We start from the raw sequence: 13,683 nt of genomic DNA, 5'->3' as shown, positions 1-13,683 counted from the left end.
GTACTTCCTAAGTTATATATAAGGACACCAGGAAAAAGAGGAAAAAGACAAAGGTATCAGATAAAAAGAAAAATGCACAAAAAGGTAAAATCTGTAAGACATGAAGCAAAATGTGACTGCTGATTTCTTCAGTTTGATTTACTTTGGTTAAGACAGCGATATTGGTTTATAAAGATTAGAAGATTATGTTGAAATTAGAGAGAAAAAGCGGTGAATGCTATTTTATCACACTGACTCAGTGTGAATGGATGAGGACTCAGAATGCCTGCTGTCAGGTTCAAATGCATGTTACCAGCATACGAGACAAACCTCCTGCAGAGCTTTACTTTACCAATAGGAACACAACGGATCTGGATCTGGTTCTGAAGTATTCCTTTTTAAAGATTCTTCCAGGAAACTGTTTGTTAACAGAGTTTGATTCAGTCGTAATACTGTCAGAAACTTATGGCCTCTTGGCTGCAAACACGAGACACGAACAGCTGAGGACAATTATGGGGTTTAATTTAATGTTTCTGATTTCGGAAAACAGCTGCTAAAGCTGTTAAGAGGAATTAAGTAAAGAGTTTTCTTTTATCTTTTTATCCCACTGGAACACACTGCATGTTAAGCCAAACAGTGTTGTGCACAACTGCTTTTGTGAAACCTGCATGGTGTAGACCTCTGTTTCCTAACACTCTGAAAAGATGACAGGACAGAAAAGCACACCAAAAAACAAATTAAATCAGGTTCATGAAACCTCCTTTAATCTTAGCCAGGACTGGACTATGAACTAAGCGCAGTCGGCATCTGCCTGAGGGGCCGGGCCTGGACTCCAGTTACACACATAGCTTTTGTCATCATCATTATTTTTCTGTTTTTCTCTCTAAAAGTTGTAAAGCTTATGTAACACCAGCAGAAACTGATATGAGCCAGAGAACAGGCGAATCTTGGGTAATAATATTAGCAGGGCCACAAATGGAGCTCAGCCTGAGTGAGACACTGATGGGAAATGTGCCACAAAACCAAAACTAGGAGCTAAAAGAAGTTAAAAAGCAGCAGCAGCATTGGATAAAAAATATCTCAGACCTATGTTAGAAGTATTTTGTAATCCGTGCAATTTCGGGTGAAAATGTGAGGGCGAACATGTTGTTGTGCTTACTCCAGTCTGACCTCCAGCAGGCAGCCTGGTTTACTAGCAGACAGGGAGGAGGTGTGGTTATGTGATGCCCTCCAGATTTTGTCCCAGAGAGTTCTGGGAAGCGGGAATCCACAGGCCCCCTGGAAGGTCCCCTCTTTGTCCCAGCATTCGTTATCACGCAGCGGAGACCTCTGCCCCAGATATTTGTCCCATCACTCTGACCAGAACAAGAAATCCATCTCCTCGCAGGAGTAAACAGTAACCACTGACTGGTTGATATTCACTATTCGTTCAGCAGTTGGTGGCTCATTGAACAACTGGAACTAGCAGTGTATTCTTTCATATGGTCAATTGTTAAATTACACTTCTTGGGTTTTTATAATGATGTTCATCCCTTTTATCAGTTTATACTTGAAGTCTTTCAGTTTTGATGGAGCCACTGATTAATCAGGAATGTTGGATTACATTTCCCACCGGCTCTTTGCAGACTACAATTACAGGATCAGAGTTCACCAGAGCTGGTCTGAACTGGACCGACCTCCTTCCTGAGGAAACCACAACATCGCTGTTTGTTTGAGTCCCTCAGCTCTCACATTTTCCTTCCTCCACGCTCACTCGATATCTGAGAATAGACAAGGTATCAGGTTTAATAAAGTCAGTAAGACTCTGCCATGATGAATCAGTATAGCACAGCACAAGATACGGTCACAAGTAAAACTCACACATCGGCGCTTTAATTTGACATTTTATGAACTTTATCCTAAAAATCCTCAACAAACAACCAAGACAACAAACAAACCATCCAAAATATCTCACAAGTTTGGGACGACTCAGAGATAATACAGAATGTGCTTTTCTTTGAAAACGTTTCCTTTTCAATTAACATAACATTATACAGCAGAAATTATATAACGATAACAAATGAAATCATTAATACATTTTTAAATGAATATCTGCCAAAGTAGATTCTTGTATTCCCGATCACAAAAGAATTCCTGGGACAGACTAGCAACCTGTCTAGGATGTACTCTACCCCTGCACAATGGCAGTTGGGGTATGCTCCACCCCTCATTGCCCTTTGATAGGCAGAAGAAAAGGAATAGATAGATGGAAAAAAGGTCTTTTAGCCTTGTTAGCACAGCTGAAAACTGTTGTGTAGACCAACAAAGCAATGCAGTTTGGGTAGTTAAGTGTAAGGAGCAGCAGCTTTTGTGGCTTCTGCTATAGTTTCAAAAGACCCAGCAAAAATACTTTTGTTATGAAATTGTATGAGTAATATCATAAGGAAAAAAAAGGCAACTGAGTGATGGATCCTACCAAAAAATGTAATATCGTATACAAGAGTGTGTGGGGCTTCCTTCTCAGAACGGTACAAACGGGCTCTAACTAGAACAGAAAGAGAAGTATGTTAGAGACCCAGTTTTACACTTAAGCACATTTATGTAGCCCAGCAAAATAGTTGCCACATAGGGCACAATAGCAGGGGTTCTTGCAGCAATTTAATGGCATAGAGATAAGATTCAAACAGGAAAAAAACACAAAATATCCAATGAAAAAATATGCACAAAAACATATGGCCAGGGGTGCACATAAGTGGTCCGCAGGTGCGCATGCGCTGTCAAAATAAAAAACGCGCACCAGATAAGAAGTGGCAACGCGTTTGCGTACATAAGATTTTCTGGAGGAGGACAGACATTTGTTTAAAACTCTTAAAGATGTTGAAGAAGCTCCTTTAAGCAATTACTTGGTGTTCCTCCACCTCCAAAGAAATGTCAGAAGGAGTCCGAACCGCAAAAGAAGCGCGTATTCTCGGAAAATTGGTTGCAGGAGGTGAGCTGGCTTCAACAGATGATGAACGCACAGAGATGTGGTGCAGAATATGTCGTGAAAATCCCACTCTAGCGGACAAAAACAGTGCCTTTTATATGTACGCAAACGCGCGTTGCAACTTCTTATCTGGTGCGCGTTTTTTATTTTGACAGCGCATGCGCACCTGCAGAGTACTTATGTGCACCCCTGCATATGGCAGTGGGTCTGGCTACACACAAACAAACAAAAGAACAAATTATCGCCAAGCCGAAACCACCAAATCATTGTAAAATGCTTACAAGCACTTACACTTCAAGGCAGTTTCTCTAACTTCACATTTAGACACACTGGAACTGCAGACTCTGCATCTTGCTACACATGTAAAGACTCGTGTTGCAGATACCGATCACTAACAACGGCTACAACATATACACAGTCTTGTTAAAATATTGCCTTATAACTTTTTTAAATCATTGACACAATAAAGTCCAGAGCTAGCAAAAGTACAAAGATTCTGTACTTAAGTAGAAGTAAAAATACTACAGTTCAAAACTACTCCAGTAAAAGTACAGGCCCTGAAATGTACTCAAAGTAAGAAAGTAAACAGTAGCTGTTTGGAGGACGTTTCTATTTTTGTGCAAAGCTAACTGAACCTTGAGCTGTGTTAACATAATGATAAAATATTATCAGTAGACAGGAATAAAAACGTTAGTCTAAGTTTTTAAAAAAATCTAATTATACTCAGCTTGAATCTGAAGAAAAGGAAGGAAAATAAAAAATATATATCTATTTTCTGTTGTCTCCATTGTAGAGGGTAACTTTTCCTCTAAACAGGAAAATGTGTACAGTCAGGTGTTAAAGTGGATTCAGCAGGTGGGGGAACACTAAACTGGTTGTAATGGCTCAGTGTGGGGAACAGAATCAAACTCACAATAATTTCTACTGAAAGCTCTCGGAGATTTTCTTAGTGTACAGGCTGTGATCAGCTGACCTGCTGCTCTTTGTGGATGTACACAACTGAATTCAACCAGATGTGAGCAGATGTTTGATGAGTGTCCTGGCTGATTTCCATCCTCTACACTGACAGTGCAACGTTTATGCTGTCTGTTTTCTAGATGGTATGAAGTGGTATGACTGTGGTCAGTGAATCTAAGCATCATTCACACCGTTTCTTTACTTTAAATCCAGACAGACCCAATATCTGATTTAAAAACATGCAGACTTACATGTAAACTTTAAATGAGCATTTCCTTTCCTTTAAATCTAAGCTCTCTTCTTCCTCTCCTCCCCTGTCTTTATTATCTTTCTCCATCTCTGAGTGGCGTTAGCTCTCTCTCTTTTCTCTCACTGTGAAATACAGCAGCTGGACCTTTAGCTAGCAACACACTGGGAGACAAACTGCTCACAAACAGTTTTTGTGTGTGCTGATGTTTGTTGAGCTGATAGTAACGCTGAAGTCACTCCCTTTATGTTCGCTCCTCTTGAGTAAAGCTAGCTAGATGCTGAAGTACGGGGGAACTTACAGACAATTGCAGCTGTTCTGGTGTTGTAACAAAAACACACTGTCCCACTTTTAACCCCTGACTTTGGCACACGTCATCTCTTTTTATGCAACATCATTTGGTGATTAATAAACAAATTCCTGTGTTTCTGTTTGGAATCAAATCATTTTGCTGTTTGAAGGCTCGCACTGACGAAATAATAACTCGACTAAAATGTATTAAAGCAAACGTAACGAGCATGTTTTGAACATGTAAGAAGTAGAATGTGAGCTTGGCTTCCCTTCCTAACTGTGTGTCTGATTTCTGAATTTTTTAAAAAAAAGTTACCTTGTGGTTATCAGCTCATTTGGTTATGAATCAAAAGCAGCCCTCCTCCTCGTGGCTCATTTACTGTTTGTTTTATAAAAATGAACCAGTGCTGTTGCTAAGAAATGCTATGCTAGATTTTCAAAATAAAAGTTCTTTGCTTCTTTAACATAAGCTCTGCATTACTTTGAATTCTGGTGACACAGATTTCTCTCTTTCATGTCACACTGTTTCCTGCTGGACTGTACGGAGCCCCTCTGATGACAGGGTCCAAAAAATAAATAAATTGTGGCCACAAAATACTACTTCGTGCCCTCGAAATACTTATCTGTGGCTGCAAAATACTATTTTGAGGGCACGAAATAGGTATAATGTGCGCACAAAATGCTAATTTGTGGGCACGAATGGGGAATAACGTGGCAACGAATTACGCATTTGTGGCAACAAAATAGATAACGTGCGCACATCATATTAATACAATTCCTGGACAGCTGTGTAGAGACATAAGCATAAGAGTAGGCTAAACCTATACACCATGGACAGAGAGAGTATGATTGAGTTTTATTTTAGGCTGGGAATGAGCTACAAATGCATTTTGAAAAGCCTGGCAATGCAAGGAACCATTATTACGGAGAGACATGTAAACAGGATATTGAGAGCCCAGTTGCTTTACAGACGTAAGTACGACCTGGATGCCGGGATAGATTTTATTGTCAACCAACTGCAAGGGCCTGGGAAGGATCACGGTTATCGGTCAAGTGTTTCGTGCCCACAAATTAGCATTTCGTGCGCACGTTATACCCATTTCGTACCCACAAAGTAGTATTTTGTGGGCACAATTTATTTATTTTTTAGACCTTGTCATAAGAGGGGCTCCATAGGACTGAGAAATGGACAAGTGACAGAAAAAAGGAAAAAAAAGCATGCAACTCTTGGCAGTACGAACTGAAAGGTCAAAGGTCAAGAACTTTGAATCAGAGCTGATTCAGAAAGAACGTGTTGCACAGCCACAGTTTCAGCTGAGTGTAACCCGAACCGGCGCTGAGGACTCAGCATGAGCACACAGGCTGCTTCCAAAACACCTGCTGCTTTTCTTCTGCACTACAGGGTCCTTTTTCTACATTTAGATGTCAGGAAAAACACGCTGACGTGCTCGCCCGCACGCCTATGTTTGCCTGACTGAGCAGCTTTAAGAAGAAAACAATAAACGGGACAAGAAGACGTCAGTGAAGCAAGAGCTTCTTTATTTCTGTTCAACCTGCTACAATCATGACACTCGATGATAATCCAATAATAAATAATAGTTTCGGTGGTTAATGTGTCAGCAGGGTGAACATGTCCTGTACATGTCCTCTGAATCATCTCCTTTACAGTTAATGTTTCTGAGGATAGCAGCAGGTGATGTAATGAGTTCAATAAGAGCACATGAGCTCACGCTGTCCTATATTCACCCTGAGCCAAGAGTATGGTGCCAGCACATGAAGAAAAAGAAACGACTCTGACTCTTTGTTGCAGATGAACTGAGCGACCCTCATGGACAGCTCATTAAACTGTCACATCTCATTAATGCGCTGATAAGTCTTCAGTTTCAGTCAGTCCCATACTTGCGACCATCTCAGAGTCACTTCTTTTTATAAGAACAATTAACTCCTCCTGTCCGCCTCCACACTCAGATGAGTTTCACAGGGGCCACGGCATTTTTAACATAACTTAGAACAAAGACTGGAAGCAGGAGGAGACTGTAGGACAGCCACAAGTAGGGATACAGTTAAAAAGTCATGGGTCATCCTTTATGTTGCAAAGAACACGCACTGATTGGAAGATGACCCAATTTTCCAACATATGTTTTAGATAAAAAACTTTTTTGAGAACTGAGGAAAAAAAACTGACTCCAGTTGGACATTTCATTAATCCGAGAGAAACACATCAACCATACGTGATGAGTTCCCCAGTGTGAGTACAACCTAACAAACCAGCTTTTCCACAGAGGCTGAGCTCACACCGTCCTGACCTCAGGCTTCAGTTTGTCTCTTTTACGCTCCATATTTTACCCCACGGCTCCCCTGTCTGGCTCTCAGCAACTCCTCCCTCTCTCTATAATATTTATAGATGTACTGATTATTTAACACAGTTTGCTGCCAGTGCTAACACAGTATTTTACTTCTGTTCCCACTAGATACTGTATGTGCTGCTTGCAAACCCACCTGTGCAGCAATCAAACTGGAGGTCAGACACTGCACAGGTCACCTCGTGGCAGACTCTCAACACCTCTAATCATTTTCCTCTTCTTGCCTTTTTCAGCTCACTGTCTGTGACAGATGTGTTTCTGCTTCATTTCTCTTTCAGTAAAGACATCAGGAGCATATGCTGATTAGCAAATATGCTCATAGACATCATGATGTTAGTCAGTGGTGAGTAGATTTCTGTTGAGAGTGTTTTCACAATCAGCATCTTGCTAGTTTGTAACTGGATATGATGACACTGCATGCTCACATGGTAGTTACTAGTCAATCGCAGGGAAGGCCCATCTGGAATAACACTCTGCTTTATCGTCCATTTGGACTCTAACAGGGATCGTAAATTGCAAAATAAACACCATGTTGTATTAAATAAGGCTTAGAAGTTGCAATTAAGCCTGCAGAGCAGGAGAAGTTGATAGATAAACAAACTTGTCTCTACAGACTTCATTCTGCAGGTTTAAGGCTTTTCTGCATTGACTTTACTTTTCAGATCCCAGAAGTCATTTAAATTCATCGTGAATGTGCTTAAAGGAGAGCAAAAATTCCCCCCTTTTTTAAGAGAAAAGGATTCAGAATCAATTTCTCTAAATTCCAGAAATTTCTTAAAAACTCTCTGCTGCTCAGAGAAAAGTTGGCCTGCTCCTTCGAGTCAGAAAACTGCTGATGTAGGTTCATCCACAGCTGGATATTAAAAGGCCAAGAGAGGAGAAAAGTCAGTGTTTTAGGAGGGGCATATCATTAGAAGGGGGGATAATAATAAAGTGCTCTGTGGGGATTTGCGTTCCTTTCTTTGCACAGTGAGAATTAAACTCGGTGACTTTGCGACGCAGCCAGCTGGTATCCCACAGAGCTTTGAACAATGGGAGTTATTTCCATCACTTGGCTCAGATCTGCTGCTGCTTCTGCTGGAGGTGGTGGGCGTGGGGGTGGATGGGGGGCAGAAGGCTCGTCCGACCACATATTTTAATCAAGAGGAACATTTGAGGTCGTCTCCCCCTCTGTGCTGATGGAAACGAGCTGGATTTCCTCCACTGCCATTCTGCCAGAGTAAACGCTTACATACACGGCGGCCAAGCTGCGTGGAAACACCGACTGTTACTCCCAGCATGTACTGCACTGCCCAGTAAACTGCTGCTTCATCTCAGTGGAAACAAGCAGCTGCCAGCAGCTCAACCCACTGACCTACCTAATTCTGGACCAGATCCACTGAAAAACATCTGAGGACACGAACCGGACTGGAACTTCCTACAAACCAAATAACGAACATGATTTAACCCTAAACTTGACCTATTTTGCTTTCCCCCTATTTTGTCATATACATACTGTTACAGTGGTGGTCCTCATATTAAACATGGCCAAAGTTTCAAATACTGAGGTTATCATGTGTGCAAGTAATTCCTTTAAGCATGTAAGTGATCCTCGTGATGCCAGTGAGAGTGAAGGTTATGGATATGGTCATCTATAGTACACAGCTCTCCCTCTTATTGGCACTTAATAACCTAGAACCTCATGTTATAGCCACAAGCAGAAAGTCTAAGACTCATCTCAGTGGATGCAACATGTAAAGAGGATGCCACACCCATGTTTTGGTTACCAGAATAAGTTTCTTCCTCTAAACAGTAAAAGAAACTAAAGGTCGAAAAGAAACAAAAAAGTGGAAGAAGCCTGAGCCAGCGAGGCAATGGGCCGTAGGACCCAGAACTTCCCTCTCTAAACAAATGAGGTAAGAAAACTGAAGCAACAAATAAAGCAGCAGAAAACAGGCTACATCCATCTGAGAAGTAAAGAAAATGAATGCCCACAAAGAAGCAGCGATCTGAGGATGCAGCTTGGTCAGTTTTCCCAGCATGCTTTGAACATGGGCAGGGGAGTCTTCGATCACTCCACCTGGCACACCTGAGAAAAAGAGACGAGGTGAGTATAAAGCAGAAAAGAAGAAGCAAAGAGGAAGCAAACACCTTACATTATATGTGTCATTTCACTGAGATGCTTGCCAAACCGTCTCCCACGAGCTGATTGGTTCGATGGCCAATTCTTGCGCAACGTACAGTGGAGCTGTTCCCACATCTTAGTAGGGAGATCCAGTAACCGTGGTAACCTAATTACCCATAACCTCATTACATATAGAATACCAACTGCCTGCTGCAAATTTGGGAGCTGTGATTTGTCTCATTGTCCTGTTGTAAGAGGAAACTGGTTCCAATAAAGTGAACTCAGATTAAGGGTATGGTGTTCCAAAACAAACAGCCTCTCTCATTCAAGGTCCCTTCATCCGGTGCAAACCTTCCACTTTACTACAACAAAAGTAACCCAACACTATCAGATTACAAGCTTTTTTAAATCAAATTCTGGCTTTAGTGCTCCTGCAGCATCTTTTCATTTGTTGCGTCTCACAAACTTACTTTTTTTTTCTTTTTTTTAACTCAGAGCCCTCAAACTTAAAGTTGTCCTTTGCTCATGCTCAGCCAGTGACCTTTCCTCTGCTAAAAATGTCAGCTCCAGATTTCTCCAAGGGCATCTTGGTCTATGGTTTTGTCATGTTTGACAACACCAGAACAGCTACAGGTGTCTCTAAGTTCCTGCTACTTCAGCATCTAGCTAGCTCTACTGTAGAGGAACGAACATAAAGGAAGTGACTTTTTTTTTAAAGTGTCACGTAATTTCAAATGCAGCGTTACTATCAGCTCAGCAAACATCAGCAAACACACAGACTGTTTGTGTGCAGTTTGTCTCACAGTGTAGTAGCTGAGCTAACGTCACTCAGAGATGGAGAAAGATAAGAAAGACGGGGGAGGAGAGGAAGAAGAGAGCTTAGAATTACAGGGAAGGAACTGCTCATTTAAAGTTTACATGTAAGTCTGCATGTTTTTAAATCAGATATTGGGTCTGTACATGTGACATTGTGTTTTTTCACATTGTGAAACATCCTGCAAAACAAGCTGAGGTAGATAACTGTGTTATTTAAAGACTGCATGAAAATCCTCTGCAGGTTAGTGCAGGATAAACAGGTTAGTTTGTTGTAGTGTGATGGATTTAAAGTGGCTGTGGTTTCATGCTCAGAGGAAGTGTAGCAGAGATTCATATGAATTTTAGCTGGTGATGCCGAGATCCACTGACTGAATTCCACATTTATACCAACTTTATACCATCTAGAACACAGACAGCATAAACGTTGCGCTGTCAGTGTAGAGGATGGAAATCAGCCAGGACACTCATCAAACATCTGCTCACATCTGGTTGAATTCAGTTGTGTACATCCACAAAGAGCAGCAGGTCAGCTGATCACAGCCTGTACACTAAGAAAATCTCCGAGAGCTCTCAGTAGAAATTATTGTGAGTTTGATTCTGTTCCCCACACTGAGCCATTACAACCAGTTTAGTGTTCCCCCACCTGCTGAATCCACTTTAACACCTGACTGTACACATTTTCCTGTTTAGAGGAAAAGTTACCCTCTACAATGGAGACAACAGAAAATAGATATATATTTTTTATTTTCCTTCCTTTTCTTCAGATTCAAGCTGAGTATAATTAGATTTTTTTTTAAACGTAGACTAACGTTTTTATTCCTGTCTACTGATAATATTTTATCATTATGTTAACACAGCCCAAGGTTCAGTTAGCTTTGCACAAAAATAGAAACGTCCTCCAAACAGCTACTGTTTACTTTCTTACTTTGAGTACATTTCAGGGCCTGTACTTTTACTGGAGTAGTTTTGAACAGTAGTATTGGTAGTATTTGTATTCCTACTGTTTTGTGTGAGGTCACAGAACAGAGCCTTGTGATTGTGAATGGTTGTCTGTCTCTCTGTGTTGGCCTGTGACAGACTGGTAACCAGTCTGGGGTGTATTTTGGTTCCCACCCGTCCCAACTGACCTGAAAACCTCCCTGACCCACTCTAACATGGTCTCAGTTGCAGACTTACCTGCCCTAATTTAGAGGACGCTTACCAGAGTGAAATCTTGGTGCTGGAAAGAATTGAACTTGAGCATAACCAGTTGTTGCTCCTACCTGAAACATTCATTAAAGCTCATTAAACAGTTTCTTCCTTTAGGGTGAACCAATGGCAATATTATTGTTGCACACTTGGACAAATGACACTTCCAGGCGTGCATGAGTTCAGAATCGTTCTCTTTACTTGTTCATTCGCAACTGCAAATACAAAACACAAGCACTTCAGTTCAGCGTAGCTGCACTCTGCAGGCTATCTGTGCAGTAGAACACACAGGAGAACTTTTCACATAACTACTGAACCTGTGTTAACAAAGTACTCATTTACTCAGTATTTTCCTACCAATGTTCATCTTACAATATTCTGCACACTCGCATGCTCATCCAACTAGTATTGTAGCTTGTAGCACCTGGAGACTACCCTCTCGATCCCCTTATTAATCATTTGCGATGTGATATTCCGTTTAACACCAGTTCAGGTACATCATGTAAATCACAAACTCCGACATCAGCGTTGTGTTCCATTAATGACAGTACCTTACTCTAATACATTTCTCATACGTCAAGATCATTCTGTTTATCAACACATTACTTGTGCTCACCTGCAAATACAAAACACAAGCACTTCAGTTCACCAGAATATTCTAGCTGGATTGCCAGTGAGCACAGTATGTGTCAGAAATAGTAATAAAGAACTGAATGCATAACATAACAATGATAAGAATACATGAAATTATGGAGGTGGGGGGGGGGCAATATCTATTACAATACTTCCATCTGTGTCCATCCATTACATGAGTCCCACATTATTCTGATTGAATTGTCATTTGCTTTCGTTGTAACAAACCTTAAGAATAATTAAAATAGTTGAGGTGAAGGTGTATATATATATATTACAGCAAGAGAAATTTGGCTGTAAAGGGTGTTTTTAGATCAAGTCTAGCAGCTCAGCATAATGCCCTTCACTGGGCATTTTTTAGCTGCTACTTTGAAATATTATCTAAATTTGCTGTAATTTCAGTGGTCATAAAGACATAAAAGTTGCTGACTTTGCCCCAAGATATGATTATAAAAGCTTTTATTCACTTGACATTGTGCTTCTACCCCATCTTTGCTGTTACACAATCCTCTCATCGATTTCATTTCCTCTTTTCCGTGCCCCGCCATTCTTTTATAATATCTCCACTGCTACCACCGTCTGGCCTGCACCCGTCCATCATTCTCCATCAGTGCAAACTACCCAGTTTAACCTGTACTGTCTGTTAAGTATAAACTTTAAATAACATAGAATTATCATAATTAGTTTGTTTTCAAAGACGTTTCTCACTCTGAAATAACCAGATAACTTCAGCAACACATCGTCTGCAGAGCCACTCACTGATTTAAAAAGTCTAACATGAGTGAGGTCTTCACATGTGAGCTTTAAATGTCCAGTTAATCACAAAATATTGTGTCATATTCCTCTCCTGTCCTCTCAGTCTTACGTCTCCCTCCGTCTCTGAGAGGAAAGTTATCAGAGATTAAGGATTTTATTCGTCCTGTTAAATACAGCCGCTTTACCTTCAGCCACCAGACAGACTGTGATCCAGACTGCGTAGAAGCAATTAGCTTATATTACATTAGCTGTTCCAAATGTTGCAGTTAAATCTATCTGTGACTTGAAAAAACTTAACTCAGTTTCAGCTTGTTCATCTAGAGTAAAGTAAGTATCGTGACCACAACTTTATTGAGGAACACATGACCATTAACATTCTACCTGAGCTGCCAGACTTTGGGCTTGTTTTAAAAACCTTTTGCAAGTTTTAAAATCAGCTTAATATGAAAAGCTCGACTTGCACTGAACATTTCTGCAGTGCGCCAAACGTTCCTTTGGTCATAAAAAGTATAAACTAAATATAACACCATTGTAAGAGTGTAACATCAGTAAAACAATGAAGATAAAATAAGATAAGATGAGATAAGATCAGATATCTTTTCTTATTATTGAAGGATCATGCATGCTTCACGTGTGTTTGTGTGCATAAAGGTAGTTTCCTCTCAGGAATCTGAGTGCTGGCCACCTTCCATCAGACCTTGAATTTGTTATGTAACCTGCAGACAAGTCGCAGAGAGCTCGTGCTCCCCATGATATGGCACCGCTGGAGGCCCCCGTGGGACCCACATTTGTCAGTGAGGTGCATGTTTGTTGTTCTTTGCTTAGTGTGGGAGTCAGAACCAGAAAAAAACAGCTTTTGTAGAAGATGCTAAAGTTTCCATGTGGAGCATCCCACAGCTACAGCGGCTTGGCTCATCTTCACTTTGGATCCTGATTTCTTGATTTTCTTCTCACAACATGACGATGAATGAATCTTTTGACCTTTCAGGATTTTGGTTGAGGAACTTATTAATTTGTGAACAAAAAAACAGGATCTAGGGTGGTGCAGTAGATTATGATAAGAGATTTTCTGGGGGGCAAAATTTCCTAGTCTTCCCTGCGTATCCTTGTCTTTCCCTTCTCATTGTTTCAGTTTTTACATCCTCAGTTCTCTTCTCACCTCCTCTCCTCGTGTTTTCATCTCTCCCACCAGAGAAACGAGTGGAGGAGGCATGTAGAGGACTCCAGGAGAGAGGAGTTGAGGCAACCCCCACATTTAACAAAATGATACATCCTTGCTTTGGACATGCCAACAAAACAACTACAGCCAGCCTATTTCATATCTAATGTCAGTATCAGCTGCACGCATGCAGCATAAAGAACACCCTTCTCCTTTGGAACTTGG

The sequence above is a fragment of the Oreochromis niloticus genome, linkage group LG1 (genome assembly GCF_001858045.2).
Source record: "Oreochromis niloticus isolate F11D_XX linkage group LG1, O_niloticus_UMD_NMBU, whole genome shotgun sequence".
NCBI lineage: Eukaryota > Metazoa > Chordata > Actinopteri > Cichliformes > Cichlidae > Oreochromis > Oreochromis niloticus.
Note: the sequence above shows the minus strand (reverse complement) of the source record.